This window comes from Dipodomys spectabilis, unplaced genomic scaffold (genome assembly GCF_019054845.1).
Source record: "Dipodomys spectabilis isolate Male_0828 unplaced genomic scaffold, ASM1905484v1 ptg000565l, whole genome shotgun sequence".
Lineage (NCBI taxonomy): Eukaryota > Metazoa > Chordata > Mammalia > Rodentia > Heteromyidae > Dipodomys > Dipodomys spectabilis.
This window is the reverse complement of record NW_024871242.1, coordinates 2,129,896-2,150,065: the sequence shown is the minus strand read 5'-3', so window position 1 is coordinate 2,150,065 and position 20,170 is coordinate 2,129,896. Positions and strand designations below refer to the sequence as shown.

The 20,170-nt window shown below is 34.1% G+C and overlaps 2 pseudogenes; one reads left to right on the top strand and one right to left on the bottom strand.

The window, feature by feature from the left end:
- Nucleotides 1–9,753: 9,753 nt before the first annotated feature.
- On the bottom strand, nucleotides 9,754–9,850 carry LOC122100130 (annotated as a pseudogene).
- A 9,501-nt stretch (nucleotides 9,851–19,351) lies between these two features.
- LOC122100129 lies at nucleotides 19,352–19,450 on the top strand (annotated as a pseudogene).
- The last annotated feature ends 720 nt before the right edge of the window (nucleotides 19,451–20,170 follow it).

Below are 20,170 nucleotides of genomic sequence, written 5' to 3'. Positions count from 1 at the left end.
TCTTCCAGAAAAGTTTCTCATTTACTTAGAAGTTTTACCCCTTCCCCTCCACAAATTATACCAACATCAAATACAGTGAAAGCAGGGGTTATACTGTGGGGGAGGGAAATACAAAGCAACAATGAAATAATCATAAATGTGTTAGAAACAATCGCATGAAAGAAAACATTTGAATACATATCTTAGGGTTCATTTCCCTAACATCACCTTATCTGACCTTTTCTGCTTGACTCAGACATATACTAGATATTGCAAATAAGGGAAGCCATGGGAAAACATTAGGGATACAGGTGGACCCATTGCAACAATGAGATGTACAAGTCGTTATATCGAAAAATGAACTTTACAACTTTGGGGGGGGGGGTAGCGGGGAGTATTGGGTGGGGGACAGGGGGAGGATGGGAAGGGATGGGAAGGGGAAACAAAGGGGGAGGCTACAATGCTTGATAAGAAATGTACTCATTATCTTGCCCATGTAATTGTAACCCATCTGTACAGTATTTTCACAATAAAAATAATAAAAAATTATTAGAATTGATGCATAATTCCTAGGTATTCCAGTTATACTTTTGGATTGAGTTATCTCTATATAAACTCAAACGGACAAAATACCCTCAAAATAAACAGAAATCACATCTTTGCTTTAAATGCAGTAGTTTACAAAGAGTTTTTAGCCAACGCCAAAAACATCTTTTTATCTATTCTGCATTTTGTGTGAAGAAGTTTTAACAATAGTTTTTTTTTCCTGACATGCAATTCACTTACAATATATTATCTCCTTTTATTGTATACATTTTAATGCTTTGGAAGTGAATTGTGCCTTCATAAGTTTTCAAAGCCCGATTTTCACAAACTTGTATTCCTTCAAATAGAAATGCTGTAAATTTTAGAACAGACATTAAAAATAGATATAAAATTCAGTTACAGGAATTTGCCCATCATACAACCTCTATAGTGTGTCTTTTCAAAATTTGTTTTTGGGGATCATTTCCAGGGTCTCACATATACTATTCAAGTTCACTGTCAATTAACTACAATCTCTATCCAAAAAAAGTTTTTTACTTCTGTTTAATACATTTATAGAAGTGTAATGCCTGGATCCTATAAAATTCTCTTTCACCTTTTGAAGACTTGAAATCTTATTTGCTAAAATGATTGCAGTATTATACAAATCGATCACCATTAGAAGTATATCAATTTCTCCACAAATGCATTACTATATTTTGCGTCCTCTTTTTATATTATGGACTTATTAGTGAGTTTTTATTATTTCTTAGACACTAAAAAGGAGCTTATTTCATATGCTCCTCCTATTGACTATTAATTTGCATGTTATTTAATGAAATATACTATTCAGGAAAAAAATTTATATAGAATTAGAAGGTATAAAAATACATATGTTTTAGGGGCTGGGAAGGTGGCTCAGGGGTAGAGCGATGCCTCGCATGCCTGAGGCCCTGGGTTCGATTCCTTACCACCACATAAGCAAAAAAAATCCAGAAGTTGCTCTGTGGCTCAAGTGGTAGGGCGCTAGCCTTGAGCTAAAGAGCTGAAGGACAGCACCCAGGCCCAGAGTTCAGGCCCCACAACCGGATCCCTCCCAAAAAATACTTAAGTTTCAGAATCATTGTAGCATTAACATTGTAGCATTAACAAATATATGCCCTCTATCTGTTGGATATGGTTTTGTTTCTGTTATAGTGTCCTCTGAATTATGAAAGGTTATCACTTGATATAATCCAGTTCTTGCTTTTCTTTAGCTACTAATGTTTTCCATGCCAAATTTTTAGAAACCTTTACTAATCCGATGTCATGAATTTTTACATTTATGTTTTCTCGGTTTTTACATCTCACATTTAGTTTGATAATCATTCTTTATAAGGTTTGAGGTAGGCCAGGTGCCGGTGGCTCACGCCTGTAATCCTAGCTACTCAGGAGGGTGAGATCTGAGGATGGTGGTTTAAAGCTATCCCGGGTAAGAAAGTCCATGAGGCTCTTATCTCCAATAAACCACTAGAAAACTGGAAGTTTTGCCGTTGCTCAAGCGGTAGAGTGCTCAGCTTGAGCTGAAGAGCACATGGACAACGCCCAAGCCCAGAGTTCAAACCCGATGACCAACATACATACACACAAACAAAGGATTGAGGTAGTAGTCTAAGATTATTCTTTAAATCTAGAGAGGCAATAGTGCCAATACAAACATTTAAGATTCTGTTTTTATTTCATAAAATCTCATAGCATCCTTTTCAAAATCTATGGACCATAAATCTAAGAATTTATTTTTGAAAATCTGTTACCTTCTTCATTGGACTGAAAGTCAGATAACATGGAAAAAATAAAATAGAAAACAAAGCATTGTATAGAGATGTTACAATATAAAAAAGTTGTAATAGGAATATAATTCATTTCCAAAGAAATAAGAGAAAGAATAAAACTAACAATTGCTAATGTGGATAGAAGATGGATCACATTTTATCATATATAATTTTGAAAAAGCATAGTAGGAATGAAACTTTTAAGAAGTCATAACTTAAAACACTATTTGTATTATAACTAGACAGTATAGTTCAGTGATAAAACATTGGCCTAACATATGTGAAGCAATTGTGTGATCTCCCAAGCATTACAGAGTACACACAAAGCACACACACAAAAAACCCACATAAACACACACACACACACACACACACACACACACCACATACACACACTTGGAATATTTTTATTATCATATTAAACAGAGCAAATTATCACAAACAGTAAAAGTATTTTCATATATGAAATTATAATATTGCTCATACTATTTAAAAGTTTAGTAGAAATAAAACAGTCACAAGATACTTGGATTCTTATAGATTAAGTAAATTGAAAATTAAGAAATAAAAGACATGAGAAATTTGCAAACAAGTTTTAAATAATAAACATTTTGAAACATGTATCCTTTTATTTTGGCAAAAGATTGATGTTACTGGTGTTTTAACTCAAGATTTAGAATATAATAACCAGGTGGTCTATATCTTGCTAGGCATGGCTATATCTCTAATCATTTCACTCTGGAAATTTTATGATAAGTTCTCATAGTTTCCCAGTCTCTCCCGAATTACAAACCCTATTTACACTTCCCACCATAGTTAGAAAATAGAAACCACAAATCACTAGGCCCAGCTCAGTTTTTTTTAATTCAAGTATAAATATTTCCAAAAAGTGACCATGTAATGCAGCCTTTTTTAATAAAGTATGTGCTTCTTGAAAATACAGTATTCATTACCTGGACAAATATGTTTAGAACTATAAGAAAATAAATTTATTTAAATTCATCAACCATATAAAATTTAAGAAAATAATTTTTAAATAGTCACATGTTAACTATTTTGAAAGCAAAAATATATCTCTGAATAATTTACATGTGTTAAAATTATGCAAAACTAAATTAACTAATGCTACAACTCTGAAAAAAGAATTACCCTAAAGAAACAAAAGAAAATAATTAAGTTCAAAATTTGAAATTTAGAAAATAAAATGAAGTGTATTCTTTTGTTGATTTAAATAACTGTAAGCCCTCTGTATATCAATTTCATAATAAAAAATGCATGAAGAAAGAAAAGTACCCATTGGTCAATAGTGACAGGAAAAGCATCAGTAGTTTTTTTTTTGAGTGTGCAAAAAAATCAATGGAAGAGATAACAATGTTCCTTCAATAATAAATGTACTCATTACTGTATTTAGCTAACTAAATAATCCCCTCTGTACATTACCTTTACAATAAAATTAAATTGAAATTAAAAATAAACTAAATAATATACCAATTAAGAATTCATAGAGAGCTAGGAAGGTGGCTCAGTGGTAGAACTCTTGCTTTGCATATTTGAGGCCCTGGGTTCAATTCCTCAGCATCACATAAACAGAAAAAAAAGCTGGAAGTGGCGCTGTGGATCAAGTGTTTGAGTGCTAGCCTTGAACTAGCCTTGAGGAACAGCGCCCAGGCCCAGAATTCAGGTCCCACGACCGGAACCCCCCCTCCCAAAAAAAAACCAGAATTACTAGAAACCATTGGTTTAAAACTTTTAAAAAAACTGCCCTAAGTACCCAAGTAATATAATTTGATGATACTATTTAAATACTTCAACTTCAGCAGAGAACCCAAAAGTTTAATAACTGTTACAAAGTAAATTAATAAATCTGAATATATTACCATTAATAATAATCATAAGATGAATTTATAGTGGTAGTCAAATAGGTAAGAACTTAGGCAATTTGCCATTAGTTTGCATTTAATATGTGAGAAAGAATTTTCTAGGTTTTTAAAAAAATATATAATCAGTTTAATGAAGAAACTATTCTGTCACATCATATGATAATTAGATGAAGCTGATTTTAGAGCAAAGAGAAGATTGTACTAAGTTTTTGCATGTTAAAGTATATGCTTATTTTGGTTGTGGGAAATTTTGTTCAACTTGGGTATTGTTTTTGTTAGACTGGTGTCATATCAATGGTTAATTTTAGGATAGGGGTTCCCTTTCAAAAGAACATGCACCTGATCTGACTTTTTAGACTTCTCATTATCAATGGCATAAGAGTTGCACACCAAATTGTCTAGCTTCCTAACTTGGCTGTCCTGGATTCGGCAGTCCTTCCAATCTTAACCTGTAGATAGTGCAGGATGGTGGAAATGATCCAATGCATCCAGCTATAGATTGAGATGGAAGTCCACTAAACTTTTGGCCTGGGTTGTGTTCTCAAGCTTCCTCAGTAGTTAAGAGTTCAGATGGGAGCCCCTGGTGCCAAGCAGTCAGAGTATTTCTTAAAGCAACTAGACATATATATGACTTAGGCATGTAAACACCTCAGGACAAGAATAAAAGAGCAGTGAAGTATAGAGGACAGGCCCAATTTTAACTAGCTACTTGGAGGCTGAGTAAGATTAGCTAGCTACTCTGGAGGCTGAGATATGAAGACCACTATTCAAAGCCAGTCCAATCATGAAAATACATGCGATTATCTCCAAAAAGCCAGAAGTGGAACAATGGCTCAAGTGGTAAACCACTATCCTTGGACACAGAAGCTTAGGGATGATGAATGAATAAATGAGCACTTGCACATGCACGTGCGTGTATACACGTGCATGTACACACATACTCACATGAGTATTTCAATGCAAAGTTCATTTTTTACCATGCTGTACCCTATTTCCCTGTATTAGTTTACAAATTAACAAAATCAGCTAAGCACCTATTTACATAGAACTCATCATGTTTATAGAACTCATCATGTTTCTCTAAAGTCAACTCTCTTTTTAGAAGCATGCTTTTATTTGACCCATATGTAAACTATTCAGGAGTTTGATTCTTCTCCCTCAATTCTGTAGAATTAGATGATTGTTTAGCTTCCTCCTAGCAATACAATTTTGTGAAATCTTGCATCAAGCAAAGTATTTCTTTCACTAGAACTCAAGCCTCTGTCAAAAAATTAATAATAGTTTTTTCTTCTCTTTGCTTGCATCTGTAGTTTTATTACCTTCATATATTTCATGATCTGTCTGTGCATGACAAAGACTGCTGTGGAAATAAAAAGACCCGTCGCAGCACTTATCATTTATGTACCATCCATAGATATGAAGATGTTTAAATATTACTGAAATTGCTTTGGAATAAATCATGTACACCTTGACTATCATGAAAAAGAAGAATTGGTTCCTCAGCACTTTAGGTAAGAACTTGACTGAAAGGAATAAAAGGAAAAGTGAGGAACAACTCAACACATACATTCAAATGAAACAAAACAACCCAAGAAAACAAATTAATTCAGTAGTCAAGAACCTGCAGGAAATGCAAAGACTTAAAAAAAAAAGAGCTATGACAAACTTATGAAAATCCTGACTACATGGGAGTCTACTCTTGTGAGGATAGAGGTTAAAGCCCAGAGTGGACAGAAAGATCTGTACACAATACCATGCACCTGTTATTCTAAATTCCAGGAAGTGTAACATAACGTGGACTGAGCCCAAGGTCATACACAAGGATCTGAAACATAATCAGGATAATTTAGGACTGGGGACATGACAAAGTGGTAAAAACACCCATTTAGGCGGCACAAGACACTCAATTCAAACTCTAATATTTGGGTATTAAAGTAAAAAGCTATGATTTTAAATAATTGGAATAATTGTAAGATTTGAGTGGAAAAATGCATTAGAGTGATAGAATGAACCCATGGTTCAATGGTTTCAACTTAAGTGAAAATATTTTATGGTACTTCAGACAAAACAGAGTTACCTTGCAAATGAGCGTGGTTGTGCATTTGGGTGATGGAAATACTTTAATTACACAGGTGTAAATTAAATAGATTTTATTTGGGTAGATTGTACTTCTTAAACTAAGAACCTGGATGATGTCCCTGAGATTTTTCTCTCAAGGCTACCACTCTACTACTTTGAACCACAGTTCCAATTCTGATTTTCGGTTGGTTGTTTGGTGATAAGATTATCCTGGACATTCTTGCCCAGGATGGCTTCAAACTATGATCGTCAGAGCTCAGCCTCCCGAGTAACCAGGATGCCAGGCATGAGCCGTCGATAGTTTTAATTATTTAGTAAATTGTACATTTACTGAAATTATACATTATCATTATAACCTGCATAATATATGTGTGTGTGTATATATCAATGCATATGGATAGAAATATTTTAACATATTTTTGTATCTACAGTACATTTATGAAATCATCCATTATAAAATAAAATGGAAACAAAAGTTAATAAGGAGCAAAACAAAGGAAATTATCACATGTTTCTTGTTGTTCAATGGAATACGAATTCGAGAATCAGTTTGGGAAAACCATCTCTACGTTAACAAAATGGATAAGAGCTATTAATTCTAATCCATCTATTTGCCCATGTTGTGCAACCTCACACATGAGTGTCAAAATCAAACCACACTTTTTACCTTTGCTTTTAACTCACCTGACATAATTTACAGGTTAGATGAAGTAATCAAATAAAGATTAAAATAATATTATGTGAGGTTATGAATTAGAGCTGAACATGATTTTGAATATGATAATAGCTAATTAAGTTGCATATTTCTTACGTTTACTCTGTCTTGTCCCTCATTCCCACATTAGGAAAGTATATAGAAGGTTCTCACTAAATTATATGTACAATTATGAAAAAAATGTATTGAAAGAATATGGGCACAGTGTGGTTTTAGCTTATTGAGACCTGTAGGAGTAAGTGTGTTTTTGAGGACTTGCAATACATTGTGATGAAGATGAAGGGAGGGATGTTCTTATTCTGGAAAACTGGCTAGAGGATTGCTCCCACAAAGGAAGTGATGAATTCTTCCAAAAGGTTACAGTAAAATCACTTTCACAACCATGTTCACTGCTGCACTATTCACTGTAGCCAAGTTACAGAAACAGCCCAGATGCCCTTTGGCAGAGTGATGGTTAGAGAATGTGTGGCACATATACACAATTGGATTGAACCCATCCATTTTGAAGACTGTTACATTATTTGCAACGAAATGAATAGGTCTAAAAATATATTAAGTGAACTAAGTCAGAGCCAGACACCAGACACACAAAGGACCCATATTCTGTGTCATATTTGGAAGTTAGAAATTTATACAAGTTTACACAAAAATATTAACCAAAGCATGCTATTTGCAGAGGAGTATTTCAAAGGTGTAATTTCTTATAAAATTGAACTTTACTCCAACAAAATGAGGACCAGGAAACTATCACTTGAAATATGTGAGTGGAAGTCAAAAGGAAGGAATAAAGAGAGTTATGGAGGAAGAGAGTGATGGTATAATATTCAATGCAGATAGTATGAAACTAGAAAAAATTAAAGTGGGGTGAGGTTTGGAAGGGTGTGGAAAAGTTATATAAAGATCCATTTTACTTAAAAAAACTGATATGTTGAATGAAAATTCCCTTGTACAAGTATTTAAGATAATAAGAATATAATTAAAAACAATGGAGACATCTGATCTTAAATTCTATTTCCATCTCTTTTAAAAAATAAAATTATTTGCTCTATAATTTGATCAGAGGGATGGATTTTGTGGCTAGCTAGATCATTGCACATCTGTCTCTCTCTTCCTCTCTCCCTTTCATGGTTCTCATAGGTAATATGATTGCTCCATAATTATCCTAATTTATTTTGCTTTTATATTTTTGGTTGCATCATTTTACTTTCTGCTCTGCCATATCCCAATTCATTTACACAGAAGACATTATTTCCTATTTTCTCATTCTTAGAATAAGCTGCACATGAAGACAACACTGGTCCTCATTTCAGTCTGTACCTTTAAATACGGAGGAAAATCTTTCCTCTGCTCTCTACCAATTTCCTACTCTCCAGTTAGAATAATTTAGAATAGTAAAAATGAAAAAAGAGAAAATAAATAATAGTGAAAAAAATAAACAGATGCAGAAAATTCACCGGATTTTTCTGACCATTTCATCCAATGTGAACTATTGGGGAAATACATGGACAGCAAATTCTCACTGGCACTCAAAGTCTCTGGTTAGGCAATTCTGATGAAGTTGAGGAACAAGGTGAAAAAGTGAGAAATGGTATCAATTGCAAGAAAAAAATGAAATAGTATCCAAGCAAATTTCTTCTTTGTTCTGCTGAAAATAATCGCCTTACTACAGTGCAGAGACTACTTTCCAAAAACTCCACTCATGTGATTACTAGGGATGACGATGAGTATAACCCTCTTCATGGAGAAGTCTACAGTGGACACTTAGACATTGTCCATGAGGTGGTGGCTCAAGGCAGATATTCATGCAATAACTGCGAATGTCTGGACATCCCTGAACAGTACTTATACATGGAATAATAACAGAGTGGCTTCTTTATTTCATCATAATGCAGATACCAATGGCCAAATTAAAGGCCTCTTGACCCCCTTGCATCTTGCTGCTGGGAATAGATATAGCAAAGATACGCTGGATCTCCTTCTGTTGAACCATTATATCAAGCCATGTCTGAAGCACAACTTGGAAGAAACTGCATTTGATATTGCCAAAAGGGTAAGTATGTATCACTACCTCTTTGAAGTTGTGGAAAGCTGTACAAATTGTTCTCCTAAGTCCTAATGGATCAGTTAAGTTTCTTAAATTTCAAAATTGCCAGTCCATCCTATGTGTCCATAGAAAATATTTTCACAATACAAAGCAACAGCAATACCTTACTTTAAAAGTTCATGGATTCCATGGTATTCTTCCAAGTGAATTGCCTGACTTTGATGTCAAAATATATTCGAGTTGTTTGTATACATCTATAGTGATTTCTATAGAGTTTGTAATTTTTTAAATCAGAAATAATTTTAACTTATCTGTTGAAATGAGTAGTACAGAAACTGAAGATATTACTGGTGCTTGTCTGAAAAAGTATATTTTAAAATATTTAGTATTCTGTTTGTATAATGTCCATAATCTATTTCATTCTCTCCTAGATATAATACTTTGAATTTGACATTGTTTTATAATACATAGGTTCATTAATAAATGTGTCCTTTCAGATTGCATTCCATATAGAAACATTTTAAGATAAAATGACAATGTTATCTTATTTCAAAAGTTTTGTAAAGGTTATGCTATGTAAAGGCCTTTCTAAAACGGTGAAGATTGAATACACTGATGTCAAACTAACTTTTATTTCTATTAATTACATATATTATTACACTTGTATATTTGTAATCAACTTTTTAATAACTGTTTTTCATTTCTTGCATCTGAAGAATGAAAAATATGGAATACTTCACAAATTTTCATATCATCTTGGTGCAAGAGCCATGTAAATCTCTGTATTGTAATTCAGGTAGACCTGCTGCTGAAGCATGTACTATCTTGTAAATTTAAGTAATTAATGATGCAATCTTAAGACAGGCATAGATCTTTGGTTGCCTATTTGTATCAAGGAAACCTTATTGTTCCCAAAATTGCTATTCATCTTAATTCTGTAAAATTCTGTGTATGGTGGAAAAAACCTATGTTGTTTGTTCGATTGTTTACATTTGCAAGATTTTGTCAATGACTATTTTAAATCATTTTCATTTGAAATTTGATCATACGTTGAAGCCTTTATAGATAGGTGCAAAGGTCATTGATTTTCAAGTACTTATTTATTAACTGAGTTAGCTTTGTGGAGCTAATGGATTCAAAGTAAGCCTTGCTTAACAGCTACTTCTAAACATCTGCAGCTTAAAATTTCCCAAATGAGGTCTTGCTGGCACAAATGTCTCCTTGACCCTTTACCCTTGCTCCATGTAGGAACAGCCCACCCAGAATGTCTTACCCTGACAGCATAGATTGTCTTACTGGAGCAAAACTAATCATAGTTACAAGGGATTATAGAGAGACGAACAGTTCAGACAGAACTGTTCGGACTAGAAGGTATTTTTCAAAATATAACTGCTTATTACACCCTACCATTTCAAAAGTAGCTAAAGCCAAGAAGGTGAAAAAATTGTTCATATGCATGATTACCTAATGTCCTGGCCTGTCTACCATCCAACCAGGTAGGAAGTTACACCACTGATTTTCTATCACCAAATATATTCCATAGCTCCAGGAGAAGTCCATACGTTTCTCCTCCTTATTAGGCCTTAAATTGGGAGTGTTTTAATCACAGTGTTTCCTCTTGCCTCTAGGCTGTACATCTCCAAATGGTAAAGCTTTAGTTCTAATTCTATCAAACACTGAGGTAGAGGTAATGGAATAATACTTTAAAACAGTTGCCTTTGATACCTTAACCATAACAGAACAATGAAAATCATTTTCTTATATTATAGATAATTATATATTTTATATTTATATGTGCTGATTTTATATTTCACACAGTAAATCTTAGTAGAATTAATTGATAATTTGACTAATTTATATTATTCCAATAAATAGATTGGAATATAAATAATCAGGATTAGAATATATATTAGAATATAAAAAGTATCAATGCAATGTTTTTGGTATAAACTTGTGATACTTTCTACGTGTTCTTGGTCTTCTGAATTCACATGGTAAAAAAAACAATGTTTTCCTCTAATCTATAAGGGATTTTACTCTGCTGCTCTGTTTAATGTTTTAACTCGCTGGTCCCAAATTGTTTTTCTCCATATTTTTGAAACATTCCTACTGATTATACCCAAATTTTGCTGATATGATGTCTAAAAAGTATTATTCTTCCACAGGATCCATGGGTCCTAGGATCCCAGGTCCCAGTTATCCGCATCATCAGATAACTAGGACAAGAGTTCCCACCTACGCCCATGCAACATGCCAAGAGAAAGTCATTGAAGACCCATCTCAATTTCTCATTTCTTATATTTCAGGGCCCCAATTCCTTGAAATGCAGGAATTAGCAGTGAGCAATTGGGAAATGCAAGGCAACTTAAAATGCAAGATGAAATCACAAAATGTGAAAGTACAATAATTCAAACTTTCAATTTTCAGATGACCATCCCATATGAGTGAAAAAGTCCACAAATGTCACAAGATTATTTGTAATAACCCTCTCTTAATGATTGATGAATGATTTCAGTCCAGTATCAACAGGCCAAAAAATAGTTCCTGAAAGATAGATCCATAATTGGTCTACCAATGCTAGGAATACTTGACATAGAGGTCAAATATAATTCAGAAAAACATTAATTGAGAAGATCTTTAGTGCTTCAAAACACTGGTACTTCAGTAAAATTTGGTTCTGTAGTATAAAAATGTTGTCATTCTCAAACAAATGATAACCTACATTTAATCTGCTGAAAGTATATTCCTTTTCAAATAAACTTTAAAAAATCACATTTGCCAAAAAAAACACTTTACAAGTGATGATGTTTAGTGAGGTTACTAGTTTTTCAAGTGTAGGGAGCAAGTTACAATAGAGTTGATTTATTTACCCAGCACTAATGCCAAACAGGTTCAACCATTCCTTAAAGTGTATGAATAGTACGCCCCACCATTTGTGTTTTTCAGTAGGTGGCTTCACAAATTTGTTAAATAGATCAGCCTCCCATATTTCAAACCAAAACATTAGCTATTAAAGTAAATTTCATCACATAATAAGTATATTTTAAAAAGTCATGAATAGTTGCCTTATCATATGGTGTTTTATGTTTTCCCTGTCTAACATAGTAAGAAATATGACTTAAAGAATTGAATATGAGTACTCATCAGAGATTTGACAAACATACAATCTGTCTTCTATTTCTATCATTTTCCTTTACAGTAGTAAATTTTAGTTTTCTTCTTTTGCCAAAACTTATAGGTAGTAGAAAATATTATCCCATGTAAAATAAAATAATCACAAACCATTGTACAAAGCCATTTATAAAAACTGGTAGTTAGGAATACATTCTAAGCTATTTTTAAACTTTCTTGTTGACTACAGATTAACCTTCCAAATGGATAGCAATGAAATCATGTCTAGGTGCTTCAGGTCTTCATTCTTGCAAATTGTTACTTCAGATGAATGAATTATGAAAATATAAGCTGACATCAGTTCAAGTATATGCAGAATTGAAACTCCATGGAATGTATATAAACCTTTCAAAGTACTGACAGACAGTTTAACAGAATGACTATCAGGAAGTTGAAATAATGGTAATAATAGTAAAGACATAGAATGAATGAAGAATGGAACAAGGGGCAAGTACAGCTAGAATACCTAATATACACATGTGAGAAAGGAAGTGGTAAATTGGAAATAAATCTTGTAGAAGGGGTTGGTTGAGAATGATAGAAGGAGTGACTCTGATCCCGGAACATTGGGCAATTAGATGGACATATTTAATTGTAACACACTTTCAGAACCTTTAGAAATTGAGTGAAAAAACACAACAAAAAACAAAAACACACAAAAAGCACAACCAAACATCAATCTCTATAGAGTACGATTATGACCTCTCAAAATTTTAAATAGTTAATGAAGGACAATCTTGGGAAAAGCATACAAAGCTGTTCGAAGTGAGCAATTTTGGGTAGAGGAGGATTTTTAACAGATGTAAATAGATTGTTTAAAGTTATAAATCACCTACATCTGCTGCAAATATTTTCTTCTGTGAGTTCTCTTGGTCTGAACTGGATATTCTAGTCTTGAGCCACACTTGATAGCTTGTGAAGATAGAATGGAAGAAACAAGATCAAGAACCCATTCCCATTACTCCATTGGAGAGGAAACAGTCCTCTACGTTTTCTCTCATTTCTATTGACTAGTTTTACTCATAAGTTTAAGTCAAGTGATTTGAATTATATATTTCCTTCTTTGTTCTGGCAAAGTAATTGGTCAAAATAATTCACTAAATATTATTAGCCATTTTTTTCTATCATCTGTTTTCTTGTCCAAGTGAGTCCATTAAACTTCCCCCTTGCCACGGAAACCCAGCATCAATGTTAATGAGGACAATCTCTAATGTAAAACTTTGTCTCCAAAATACCAGTCCAAGAAGCTGTGATCACAAATATTTAGCTATACATTTTTCTTTTTTCTTTTACCTTAAAAGTCTTCTTGTGTCTAAAGTGCCCTCAAAAATAAGTACTCCACCAATTTTTGGATGAGTCACTTATAACCTCAAAGATATATTTTGCTAACAAGATGCTTAGAGGAAACTGAAGTATACTGCACTTTTATCTTCTCTCTTAAGACTCTCCTTAGATACCATATCAGGAACAGTGAAGTTATTCTTTGCAAAAATATTTCAATAGATTATTTTTTTCTCTTCGTCTTTCATTTGCTCAACAAGATGTATGGAGAAGAATAGAGTTGAATCACCCATACCTTGGATGACAGTGTCTTTTACAAAAGGACAATGCTCCTATGTCCTATTTCTCTATCCTCCTCTTAGCTCTTGCCTGATTTCCAACTAATCACAGATTCTTAGCTTCAAGTCTAATGAAGGTGAAGGACTATAAGGCCTCTCCCATTGCTACATTGTAGGGCTAGATCTCTGGCAGGAGGTAAGTGTGAACGACGCACTCAAGGAACACACGTTAGGAGAAGCAGGTCTGGTTTATTTCTGCACAAGAGTTGGGATTTTATAGCCCCAGGTTTCCCAACCTCCTGAGTCCTTCCCAGCCAATTACTTAGCGGGGAGTTGATGATGGGCACTGCTTGGTGACAGGAACTGATTGGGCCCCCAGGGGCATGTAGGGAGCATGGACAGTTCATGGCTTGCAAGCTAGGCAGACGTGCCTGTGGGTCACGTCTCTATGAGCAGGAAGTGTGCTTCAACTGCTACTCTAGCTGACTCAACCAGATCTGACCGGCTCTACCCACAATTTTCCCCTTTTCTATTAAAAGGACCATCATTATGGTGACCCGTTGTTGGAGGCGTTTTTGCCAGGAGTGCAAGAATTTAATAATTCCTAGGAGAGTAAGCCTTACAAGTGCAAGGCCTCCCCAGATGACCAGAGAGGATGGCAAAAACCATTGTTGTAACTTTTAAAGCACATCTTCTAAAAAGGAGGCAGCGGGAATAAGCTGTATGGTGGTCTGGTTTAGGTGGGTAAGATCATGCAGCAAGTTTTGGGTGAAGTTTAAGTACTTAAGGGACCAAGGGCCTTTGATATAGTTACTAAGTTCAGTGAAATTGGGTGCGGGAATGGAAAGCTGACAGACAGAAGTAGTCATAGCATTACATAGTCCTCCTTGTTGTAATCAAAGAAACGTAATCTGTTCTTGGAGCAAGTCTATTCGTTGTTGGAGCACAAGGAGGCCTCCCTTAAGATGATTGAGGGATGAGCTGGTTTATCTGTTTCATGGTGGACACGCTTTGGGACAGCAATATAGCGGCGGTGGTAGCTGAAGCCTCTGTAGCAATGATTACGGACCCGATTGCAAGGATCAATCCTAGTGCTCTTTTACTGCGCGGACTAATCAATTGAACCTGGGAAAACTGAGAGTCATTAGTAGCCAGAACAATAAATGGGGGAACACGTACCAAACCTGCAAAAGGATATGAGTCATTGGGTTGCCAGTGATTGCTGAGAGTGCCAGTAGTGGAGGAGTTGTCTCCTAGACAAAAAAAGAACGGGGCTCTAACCACTACCATTCCTGACACCTGGTCATATCCAGATCAGTTACAGAGACGAGTATTGGCCAATAGGAAAGGGGACAAACCGAGGCAGGAATATGATGAGCAAACGATTGGCATGGGGAGTCCTAGGTCTCCCAATCGTCCTCCTGAAAAGTCATAAAACTCCTTTAGATTTTGTGGTTTGTGATCTTTTTCAGATTGGTTGTATATAGCTGGGTCTCTACCCTTAAAAGAGTTTTAAAATAGAAATTATGAAGATGAAGCAGTGGGTGAGGCTTCAATAGACTTGAAGCCAAGAAGCTGTGTTTAATTGGAAATCAGGAAAGAGCTGAGAGGAGGACATACAAGTAGGACACAGAAGTGTTGTCCTTTTGTAACAGACCTTTCTTCCAAGGAATGGGTGATTTACCTCTATTCTTCTCCATACATCTTGGTGAGCAAATGCAAGAACAAGAGAAAAGTAATATATTGTAATAATTTTGCAAAGAATAACTTCACTGTTCCTGATATGGTATGTAAGGAGAGTCTTAAGTGAGAAGATAAAAATGGAGTATTTTTTGGTTTCCTCTAAGCATCTTGTTAGCAAAATATATCCTTGAGGTTAGAATTGATTGAAACAAAAAGTGATGGAGTACTTATTTTTCTGGGCAATTTAGACACAAGAAGACTTTCAAGGAAAAGGAAAAATAAAAAAGTTAGCCAAGTATTTGTAATCACAGCTTCTTTGACTGGTTTTCTGGAGACAATTTTTACATTAGATTTGTCCTCATTAACATGGATGTTGTTTCATGGCAACCAAATGCAAGAGGAAAGTTTAATGGACTCGCTTAGTCAATTAAACAGCATAATCAAAAAAATGGCAGATAATCTTTAGTGAATTATTTGACCAATTACTTTGCCAGAATAAAGAAAGAAAATGTAATTCAAAAAGAATTGACCTAAAAGTATGAATAAAATGTAGTGAAGAGAGATGAGAGAAAAAATAGTGGATTGTTTTCTCTACAGTGGAGTAATGGGTTCTTCATCTTGTTTCTTCCATTCCATCTTTCCAAGCTATCAATTGTGGCACAGGACTGGAGTATCCAGTTCAGACAAAGAGAACTCATAGAAGAAAGATAATATTTGCACAGATATAGGTGATTTATAACCTTAGATAATCTATTTAAATCTTTTTGGAATCCTCCCCTACACCAAACTGCCCTCTTTGAACATCTTTGTTTGCTTTTACCAAGACTTCCCTCCATTAACTGCTTAAAATTTTTGAGAGGTCATATTCATACTCCCTAGAGAGTGCTGTTTGGTTGTGATTTTTATGTGTTTTTGTGTTTTTTAACTGAATTTCCAAAGGTTGTGCAAGTGTCTTACAATTAAATATGTCCACCTAATTATCCATTGCTCCTGGATCACAGTGACTCCTTCTATCATTCTCAACCACCCCCTTCCCCAAGATTTATTTCCGATTTACCACTTCCTTTCTCAAATGTGTAGATTGAGTATTCTAGCTGTACTTGCCCCTTGTTCCATTTTTCATTCATTTTATGTCTTTAATATTATGCCTGTCTGGTTTCAACTTCCTGATAGTCATTCTGTTAAACTGTCTGTTAATATTTGAAAGGTTTATATACATTCCATGGAGTTTCAGTCCTGCATATACTTGAACTGATGTCAGCTTATATTTCCATAATTCATTCATCTGCAATAACAATTTGCAAGACTGGAGACTTGAAACACCTAGACATGATTATATTCTCATTCATTTGAAGATTAATCTTTAGTCAACAAGAAAGTTTAAAAATGGCTTTGAATGTATTCTTAACTACCAGTTTTTATAATGGGCTTTGTAAAATGATGTGTGATTATTTTATTTTACATGGAATAAGACTTTCTACCTCCTATAAGTTTTGGAAAAAGAAGAAAACCAACATTTACTACTATAGAGGAATATGATAGAAATAGAAGATAGATTTTGTCACATCTCAGATGAGTAACCATACTCAAGATTTAAAGACATATTTATTACTATGCTAGACAGAGGGAAAACAAAACAGTATATGATAAGGCAAGTATTTATGACTTTTTAAAATGCCCCTTATTAAGTGATGAAATTTACTTTATTAGCTAACGTTTGGGGTTGAAATATGGGAGGCTGATCCATTTAACAAATTTCTGGAAGGCACCTACTGAACAACACAAATGGTGCGTGGTACTATTTCTAGATTTTAATGAATGTTTGAACCTGTTTGACATTAGTGCTGGGTAAATAAATCAACTCTATTGTATCTTGCTCCCTACACTTGAAAAACTTGTAATGTCACTAAGTGTCATCTACTTATCAAAGGTTATTTTGGCAAGTGTGATTTCAAAAAGTTTATTTGAAAAGGAATACACTTTCAGGAGATTAAATGTAGTTTGGTTTGAGAATGACAACCTTTTTATACCACAGAACCAAGTTGTACTAAAGTACCAGTGTTTTGAAGCACTACCGATCTTCTCAATTAATGTTCTGCTGAATTACATTTGACCTCTAAGTCATGTTTTCCTGATCATGGTAGATCAATCACGGATCCATCCTTACAGGAACTATTTTTTGGGCCCACTTATGCTGGACTGATATATTACATTAGTCATTAGGGGAGGGGTATTAAAAATAATCTTGTGACATTTTCTGATCTTGTTCACTCATATGGGCTGGCCATCTGTAAATTCAGTTTGAAATACAGTAATTTCTCTCGATTTTGTGACTTCATCTTTCATTTTAAGTTGCCTTGCATTACACAATTGCTTGCTGCTAATTCTTGTTTCTCAAGGAATTGGAGCCCTGAAATATAAGAAATGAGAAATTGAGATGGATTTTCAGTTACTTTCTGCTGGCATGTTGCGTAGGCTTAGGTGAGAAGTCTTGCCCCTGTTATCTAATGATGCAGGTAACTCAGCCATAAGATATTAGGACCCATGGGTCTATAGAAGAATAATGTCTTTTAGATATCATATTAGCACAATTGGAGTATAATCTGTAGGAATGCATCAGAAATATGGAGAAAAACAGTTTGGGACCAGTGAGTTAAAACAATAAACAGAGCATCAGAGTAAAATCTCTTATAGATTAGAGGAAACAACATTGATTTTTAACAATGTGAATTCAGAAGACCATGAACACATAGAAGGTATCACAAGTTTATATCGAATACATTGCATTGATACTTTTTATATTCTAATATATATTCTAAACCTAATTATTTATATTCCAATTCTATTTATTGGAATAAATAAATATCAATTTACTTTTCAAATTATCAATTGATTCTAGTAAGTTTCACTGTGTGAAATATAAAATCAGCACATATAAATATAAAATATATAACTATATATAACATAATATAATGGCACATGTTTTGCATTGTTCTGTTTTGGTTAGGGTATCAAAAGCAACTCTGTTTTAAAGTATTATTCCATTATCTCTACCTCAGTGTTTGGTAGAGTTAGATTTAAACCTTTACCTTTTGTAGATTTACAGACTGAAGGCAAGAGGAAACATTACCAATTTAAGGCCTAATATCAAGGAGAAACATATGGACTTCTCCTGGAGCTATGAAAATATTTGGTGATAGAAAAGCATTAGTCTAAGTTCCTGCCTGGTTGGAAGGTAGATAGGCCAGGACATTAGGTAATCATGCATATGAACAATTTTTTCACCTTCTTGGCTTTAGCTACTTTTGAAATGGTAGGTATAATAAAAAATTATATTTTGATAAAAACCTTCTAGTCTGAAAAGTTCTGTCTGAAATATTCATCTTTCTATGATCCCTTGGAACTAAGATTTGTTTTGTTCAAGTAAGACAATTTACACTATCAGGGTAAGATATTCTGGTTGGTCTGATATTACATGGAAGAATGGTAAAGTGTCAAGTAGACATTTGTGCCAATGAGACTTCATTTGGGAAAATTTCAGCTGCAGAAGTTTAGAAGTAGCTCTTAAGCAAGGCTTACTTTGAATCTGTTAGCTACACAGAGCTAACTCAGTTGGATAAATAAGTACTTGAAAAAGCCATCCCCTTTGGACCTAGCTAAAAATGCTTCAAAGTATGATTAAATCTAAAATGAAAAAGATTTAAAATAGTCATTGACAAAAAAATTGCAAACGTGAGCAATCAATTGAACAATATAATTATTTTCCATTATACACAGAATTTTAGGGAAAGAAGATCAGTAGCATTGTTAGGAACAATAATGTTTCCTTGTTACATATAGGCACCAAAGGATATAATCCTGTATAAATATTGCATCATTAACTACCTAAATTTAGAGGACATTATATGCTTCAGCAGCACGTATATCAAAATTACACCAATACAGAGATTAACATGGCAATTGCAAAGGATGATATGAAAATCTGTGAATTATTCCATAATTTTCATTCTTCAGATGCAAGAAATGAAAAACAATTATTAAAAAGTTGATTACAAAATTACAAGTGTAACAATACATGTAATTCATATAAATAAAAGTTAGTTTGACATCAGTTAAATCTTCACCTTAGAAAGGCCTTTACATTGCATAATCTTTATAAAACTTTTAAAATTAGAAAACATTGTCATTTTATTCCAAAGAAATATACTATAAAGACCTAGTAAAAAAGGAATCTTAAACTGTTTTGGTATGGAATGCAATCTGAAAGGACACATTTATTAATGAACCTATATATTATAAAACAATGTAGTATTCAAAGTCTTATATCTAGGAAAGAATAAAATAGATTATGGGCATTATACAAACAGAATACAGAATATTTTAAAGTATAATTTTTCAGATAAGCACCAGAAATATCTTTGGTTTCTTTAGTACTCATTTCACCAGATAAATTAAAATTATATCTGAATAAAAAAAGCAAAAACTCGAGGGGGTCCAAGATGGCGACCGGGAAGTAGGGGAATGCCACAGCTCTCCCCAACCAAAAAGAGAGTTCGAGTTCCAACGTTTAATCTCCCCAAGATACCGACAACAAAAAAATCAACATCCAGAGATAAACAGGAGTAAAAAGAAGAATTTCACAACAGAGAAGCATGAAGACCCCTCCCCCAACGTCTAATGGTCACAAAGCAGCGTGCCAAGCCATGGCCAGCCTGGCCTGGTGG